The 7,626-nt window shown below is 42.7% G+C and overlaps 1 long non-coding RNA gene across 1 annotated transcript; it reads right to left on the reverse strand.

Annotated features, from left to right (window-relative positions):
* Window positions 1–1,325: 1,325 nt before the first annotated feature.
* LOC138915339 (uncharacterized) lies at window positions 1,326–6,412 on the reverse strand. The gene is made up of 3 exons (XR_011421151.1): window positions 6,198–6,412; window positions 4,561–5,091; window positions 1,326–3,172 (listed from the first exon to the last, which is right to left on the reverse strand). It is a non-coding gene; the product is annotated as an uncharacterized lncRNA (long non-coding RNA).
* Window positions 6,413–7,626: the final 1,214 nt, after the last annotated feature.

The following is a 7,626-nucleotide window of genomic DNA, read 5'->3' on the forward strand; positions in this document are numbered from 1 at the left end:
AATAGCCATTACTTCTTCTTCCCAGCTCACTTTCTCTAGAATCATACTGCAGCATTTTTCTTACTGGTCAACTCCACGAGTATTTCATGAAGTGATTGTCAGGGGACTGCCAAGCAAACGTAATTTCAAATCCAAAGCCCCTAAACTAAACAAATATAGTTTCTTAATGTTAAAATGAACATAGAAATTCCATCCATTTAAGAATTGAGTATATCTATTATGGAATAATCTGGTCATTACACCCAAAGCTATCTGGGCAAAAATGTCTACTTTCCAAATTTAAGTTGTGCATTTTCTTTGCTATGTGATTCTCAAAAAGTAGAAAACTTTGAGGTCCCATTAGCCCTCATCGAAAATTGGATATTTTTTTCTTTTGTCTATACATCTGCAAAACAAGCTCTTGGGAATAGGATTCCTTTGTCCATTCAACTGGTCTCGATGAGATAGAAAATTGTTCCTGATTCCCTCTTCCTACTCCACAGCCGATGTACGAGGGTGGTGCCATCACTGTCTGAAAACTGCCCGTTGGTCAGTGGGGAACGATGTGATGAGCCTGTGGAGCTTCACTTCTCTTCCAGCCCTCAGTGATTCCACCTCTTTTTCAAGTCAAAGGAAATTAGTACATCTGATGTTTTGATACACCCTTACTCATTTTCGTTCTTGTATTTTTCAAAGGTCTCATTAATCTAATAACAGGGTCCCATGAATCTATGGACCAACTACCATTTTAAGATTATGAAGCACAAGTTAGTCTCAATTTGATAACTCTGACAAATTAGTCAGTCACTATTCTAGGCACCATTAGAAATTATAAAATATTTGAAGCGTCTTTCTCTATAGTCAAAATACTGAAATAGAATTAGGAGCTAAGACAAACATGTAAAGTTATATAAAAGTTGAAATTGACATGGAATAATTACAAATATATATGTATATTTGCATGTATATATATGTGTATCATAGATGATTATATATTTACATGTGTGTAGATGAATACATATGACACGCACACACATATTTAAAAGCTTATTATGTGTGTGTGAGTGTCAGCGTGTGTGTGCCTGTGTGTACATGTGTGAAATGAGCTACTAATGTGAATGTAGTGAATGGGGTTAAATAACACACCAATAAGAAAACCAGAAAAGAGAATTTTTGGCTCACGTTCTGTATAATTAAACTAAAGTATATTTCTGAATTCATGTAGGGTTTTCCAGAGAAAGACATTAAAAGGAAATATAACGTAATAAAAATATACATTCAGAGGATTCAAACTATGTTAATTTTTGGAAGTTTTTGTATTTAATTTATACTCTTCACTCTGCTCTGGAAAATTTTTACATTATTTTATTAAGAAAACGTTAAATGAGGATTTATTCTGTGATTACAGAAATTGCAATTTTCCTCCTTGAAGTACCACACAAGACTCAGCTGGATTTCAAGGCTTTCTTCTTTCTCTTCTCAAGTCGATGTAAACAAGAACAGAATGACACATTCACAGCCAGCTTCGCATCTTGTCATCTAGGTGGCCCAGGCACAGGAAATCCAGGCCCCCAGTCTGCCTTCATGTTGGGCTTATTCAAAATGGAATGTGCTCATGTCACCCCAGGATTGAAACTTCTCCTGATTCAGGGTGGCTCCCTGCCAATGAGCAACGAGTGTACCTCATGACGTGGCGGGAATAGCCGGAAGTCCGCGGCTGCAGCTGGGGACAAATAAATGAGCCCCAGATCCCTCGTGCTCTGGTATCTTCCTGTCACCCTCCCTTCCTCTCTTAGGGACAGGCACTTTATTCTGAAGTGATCAATCACAATGAGTTGACCTTTGTATTTATGCTAGACTGTTCGCATTAAGGGATGTGCATGTCCTCCCAAAGAAACGTTCAGTGTCTCCGTAACTGATGCATTTATGAGACTCAAATAAAAAAAGTTCTTTAAAGCACAGAAAGTGTCTGGGACGTGGGCCTGGCGAGGCCTCCCGCGGACGTGTTGACCATGGCGGGCAGAGGTCTCTTGGCACATCTCCTCCCATCTCATGGCGAAAAATCTGGAGCTAGATGAAAACCACCAACTCACACATTCTGAATCTCTAAAATGTTTACTTCTAAAATCGGAGCATTGCATATATTTAACTCCCTAGGCATCTTTTCCATTGAAATTTAAAGTACAGCTAGAAGATAAGGTTGTTTATACTGGACTATAGAAGCGTTGATGACAGAATAATAACGAAAAAGCACTTCTGCTCTTAAGTTGTCAAAAAAAAACCCCACCCCATCTTCTGTACATTTAGTCTATTTCCACGAGACTTACCTACTATAGAAAAAAAAATGATGTTAAATGGCACAGTTGTTCCTGTTGTCTTATAGAGGTCAAAGGTCAAGACAGTCAGAGGCTATCTGGAGAGTGGGTCACGTTCACGGTAAGTTTTTAAATGGGTTTGATAAAGACTTGTGAAAAAGCCAAAAGAGATGCTGCAATTTTAATGCTAAGTGGCTTTGCATTGGAAAAATGCCCAAGGGCCATGTCTAGCACGGTCACTTACTAATGAGTGACGGGAGATCGATGGCGACAGAGTGCAGAGCAGCTCTGTCACTGGGGCACTCAGCTAACGTGTGATCAGCCACAAGCGGCACCACTAGAGAAGCGATGCACAGTCAGGGCCAGCCGGGCCCACCCTCAGCACGAGCACCGGCGGCTCCCGGTCCCTGGGAGCCCGGGAGGCCACTCTGCCAGCTCCTCAGGGACAGGCAGGAGGCCGCCCGGAGCCCGAAGGGACAGAGCAGGTTGGCGAGATTTCACTCGGTCTTCATTTCAACACTCTGCTCTGAGGTCATTCTAAAAGAAATCAAATATTCCTGAGCACCCCTGTGTGCCAGGGGCCTCGAAAGCCTTGAAATACGGAGGGACCAGGAGGTGCTCCAGTGGGACACACTCACAGCCTCGGGACACCACGGAGGGCTGCTGGTCCTCCTTTGCCCACCGAGCCTGCGGCCACAAGGTCAGTGTAAATTCGTCGTCCTCAAGCAGACATAGCGGAAGGCAGTTGGCTGGTCCCTGTAAATCCATCACGTCTCCAACGGAGCAGGTCCCTCCCTGGAAAGAGCTGCCCGGGGAGCATCTGGCCAGTGCCCCGCGGACACGGAGTCCTAGGAGGGTGCAATCTAATTAAGCCTCTCCTGCAACAGTAAATAAGAGGAATAATGAAGAAATATGCCAGGGCCTCGTTGTTGGGGTTTCTTTGCTTGTATCAGAAATAGTAACCCAGAAAGAACAAATAGAACCTCAGGGGGAAACAGGTCTGGTTCTCTCTACTCAAAAGTCATAAGGAAACATTAAAATAGAGAAAGAGAGAGAGAGAGGAGAAAAACACACAGGCAATTTTTCTGAGATGACCATAGGAAGGGGAGCTGAGGAACTGGACATGGTGCGTATGGAGGGGGCCAGGCGAGCCTCCACGGGCCAGCAGGGGCCATTGGCTCCTGCAGAGCGAACTCTGTGACCAGCTCCCCCCACACTCGGGGGCCTACATTCAGAGCTAAGGTTAGTGCCAGGAAGAGGCCATTTTTAATTGACTAGCTAATGTTCATAAAGTGCTTTGAAGACAAAGAGAACTGTACCCACGCTTACTAATATTATTGTTATTAATAAGTTAATATGTTTTCCAGACACGTGGTTACCGCACAGCAGTGTTTTCTCCCTGGTGACCATGTGAAAAAAGGAAAACGGCACGGAGACCTGCCGGGCACCAGATCCTGCTGCCTGTCTGCCTTCCTCCTCTGCTCTCCCAGGGACGCGCAGCCTTGGCTGTGCAGCTCAGGCCTCCCACCCAGAGCGATGCCTCAGCGGGGTGGCCCTCGTCTTACACTTGGGGACCAAGTTCACCAAGAGGGAGGACCTGGGCCATTGAGACTGTGACAACTTGGTTTGGATATTTGTTTCTGATTTATGATTTTAATTGTTAAGAAGTTTCCTCTGAAGTCAGCAATTCCTAAAGTCCTGTGCACCCCAATGTTTATTGCAGCGTTATTTACAATAGCCAAAACATGGAAGCAACCTAAGTGCCCATCAACAGATGAATGGATAAAGAAGATGTGGTGTATATATACAATGGAATACTACTCAGCTGTAAAACAGAACAAAATCATTCCATTTGCAATAACACGGATGGACCTTGAGGGAATTATGTTAAGTGAAATAAGCCAGTTAGAGAAGGACAATCTCTGTATGACTCCACTCATATGAGGAATTTAAAAATGTAGACAGAGAGAACAGATTGGTGGCTACCAGGGGAGAGGTGGGGTGGGGGGTGGGCATAGGGGGTGGAGTGGTGCACCTGCAACACGACTGACAATCAATAATGTACAACTGAAATTTTACAAGTTTGTAACCTATCATTAACTCAATTAAAAAAAAAAGTTTCTTCTGATTAAATCTACCTCATTAACAACAGCTTGCCTCCAGACCTTCTTATTCCATCATAAAGAAATTATTTTTACCACTTTCTGTTGTTCTTTGAACACAATGTCAGGCCATCCCCTGCATCCCGCGTTCAGTAAGTGCTTACCTTGTACCTCACGTGTGCACCAAAATTCCAGCGAGTGTGGTGGTCTCATTGCCTGACGTTCGAATCCAGGTAGGAGCTGACACCCAGCAGCAACAGCATCTCCAAATTTTTCAAGCTCAGTTGGCACCCTCCTCCTACATACCTTTCCAGATCTTTCCAGTTGGAAATTGTCTCATCTTTGTACGGCCTCTTGTTGACTTTTCTGTAAACTATTCTATGTCACTTGTAGCTTTTGACTTTCTGAAATTGTTATCCATGTCCGTGGTTTACCTCCTTAGGGCAAAGGCTACGTCTTGATCATTAGTTTATCACAAAATATGTTATACATAGTAGATTCTCCATGAATATTCAATTTCAGAAATTAAGGCTGCGTTTACCCTGAAGAACTAGTAGAAAGAATCTTGAATCTTAAACATAACTGCCAGGAAATCTGTAGCATCCTCAGGTGAGATAAATATTCTGGATCAAAATGTCCCCTTTGTTTAGTCCACATGATGCAGATGACATCTCAATATAAGAAATACCGCACTACTGAAAGAATTAAAGGAGATTTTTGGTAAGATGGCAGACAGACGACATAGAGTGCTCAGCTCCAAAACATGCAGACTTGCTGGGTGAAATAGAGAAATTAAAAAAAATAATAATACCACGTTTGGGAGAAGGGAGATCTGCAGGATGCAGATGTGAAGGAAGAAGTTGAGGGTAGGGCGGGAAGAAGAGAAGACTGAAAAACAACCCCCAGGGCTGTTGTTCACAGGGTCTCTGGTCCTCTCTGGCAGGAGAGGCGCTGCCTTCTGCTGCCGGAGCCCGGAACCTTGGAGAGGGCCCAGGTAGGGGTGAGGCGGGGTGCGTCCAACTTTACAGCTGGCGCTGGGAAGCAGCAGGCACGCTCACCGCCTGGCCAGAGCCTGGACTGGAAGGGGAAAGTCATCTGGGAGGAATCAGAGCTCTCAGAGCAGTGCTTGGCTTTGTGCGTGCATGGAGAAAACTCCGAACCAAGAAATCACCATAATTGGGCCAGAACAACTGAAAGCTGAAGGGCCCAGAACGAGCAGACAAACAAAACAAAACAAAGGCTGGAGGTAAACAGGGTAATCACAGAGCAAACAACCCCCTCGAAAGATAAACTCACAATAAAAAATTTCAAACCATATGAGGAGATGAAGCAGCAGGAGGAAGTCAGCAGACTCAATCACAGAAGAATGAGGACCCCTCAAAACCAGAAAGAGCACAGCCAAATGAACAAATACGAAATAGCGTCAAGGTTTAAGACGGTTATAGAGGTTTAAAAAACAGAAAATATAATAAAAAAAATAGCATGATATAAAAAAATAGGCAGAAGCGTAATTCTCCCTCTCCCAGCTTCACCCCTGAGTGTGGGCTACACTTGGTGACTTGATTCTCAAGGGTCCCATGAGAAGGCAGAGGGAACTTCAGAGTGGAGAAAATCAGGACGGCACCACCGTGGCCAACTGATCAAGGTCAATATCGTCAATAACAAGTGACATTGATGGGCTGTACCCTTGACAAGATGGAATGAAAATGCACTTTACCTCCCCCCAACTGAAAACTCTGGTTTAATCAGGAGAAAACATCAGACAAATCCCAGCTGAGGGACATCCTATGGAATACCTCACCTGTCCTCCTCAAACTGCCAAAGTCATCAAAAACAAAGAAAGCCTGAGAAACCCTCAGGTCCAGGAGGAGCCTGAGGACACACGATGATGCAGTGCAGTGAGATGTTCTAGACGGGGTCCTGGAACAGAAAAAGGACATTGGGAAAAACTAGCAAAATCCAAATAAAGCATGGAGTCCGGTTAAGGTGGACCTCAGTCAGGATGTTCAGTAATGCACCAGCATTGGTTTCTGGCTGCAACAAATGTACCATGACAACGGAAGATGTCACAATAGGGAAAACAAGACTCTGCACTATCTTTGCAACTTTTCTGTCAATTTGAATCTATCCTTAAAAAGAAACGATTAAAAAAAAAAGAATAGGCAACTCTGACAGCCATCAAATAGACCTTCTGAAAAGATTACCAGTAAAACAAATACAATTGTAGAGAGAAAATTTCTTAACAACACAGTAGCTGCCAGAACAATTGAATGATACATTTGAAGCAGTGAGGGAGAATAAAAATGCAAAAATTGATATCCTTCCAAATAATCTTGTGAATTTGAGCAGGAATAAGGTCATTTGCAGACAAACAACCACCCAGAGACTCTGCCATTTACAGACACTCATTAAGACCGCTTGTTGTAAAGGACACACCTCAGGAAAAAGGAAAGTGAACTCATGAGGCAGGAGTGGGCTGCAAGAGGAGTGATGAGTAAAGGAGTCAGGCATCTAAATAAGCATTTACCACCAGTAATAATCACAAATTTGAAAAGTGGTGGTTAAAAATCGTGTAACTTAGGGGAGAAAAAGATCAGTGAAAAAGCTTTTTATGATCTTTGAATTGTTTAGGAAGAACACATAGATTTTGATTAAGTTTGGACTTCATTAAGTCAAGAGTGCTTGTAAAAATATGATGACAATCACTAACGAATTAGAAATAGAGTATTTAGCTTGAGAATTAATATAATGAGCTCGTTAAGAATACAGCCTCTCGATCAGTCTTTACTACCCGTGCAACGTTAGCCAAGTTACTTAATCCTTCTGCACCACGGTTTTCTCATCTCCAAATGGAGATGAGAATCATAGATGCCTCAGAGTGTTGTGGTGAAGGTTACACACGTTATGAAGTTCTTAGAATCAATAAGCTCTCATTAAACATTGCTTGTTGGTATCAAAACACCCAAACCAGTATGAGGAACAGAGGGTAGAAGAAAGATGCAGTGAATCCAACAGGACACAGAAAAGGAGGTAAAAGGAAGCCAAGAAAGAGCCTGTTAAATAAAAAACATAAAATATGATGACAGATGTAAGTCCAAATATGTATCAGTTTAACAATAAATGTAAGTGGATTACATTCACTCATTAAAAGAGTCAGATTTTCAGAATGAATAATAAGTAAAATCCTGCTATAAGAGCTTTACAGAAACACCATCTATATGACACAAGAT

Source organism: Equus caballus, chromosome 8, assembly GCF_041296265.1.
Source record: "Equus caballus isolate H_3958 breed thoroughbred chromosome 8, TB-T2T, whole genome shotgun sequence".
Classification (NCBI taxonomy): domain Eukaryota; kingdom Metazoa; phylum Chordata; class Mammalia; order Perissodactyla; family Equidae; genus Equus; species Equus caballus.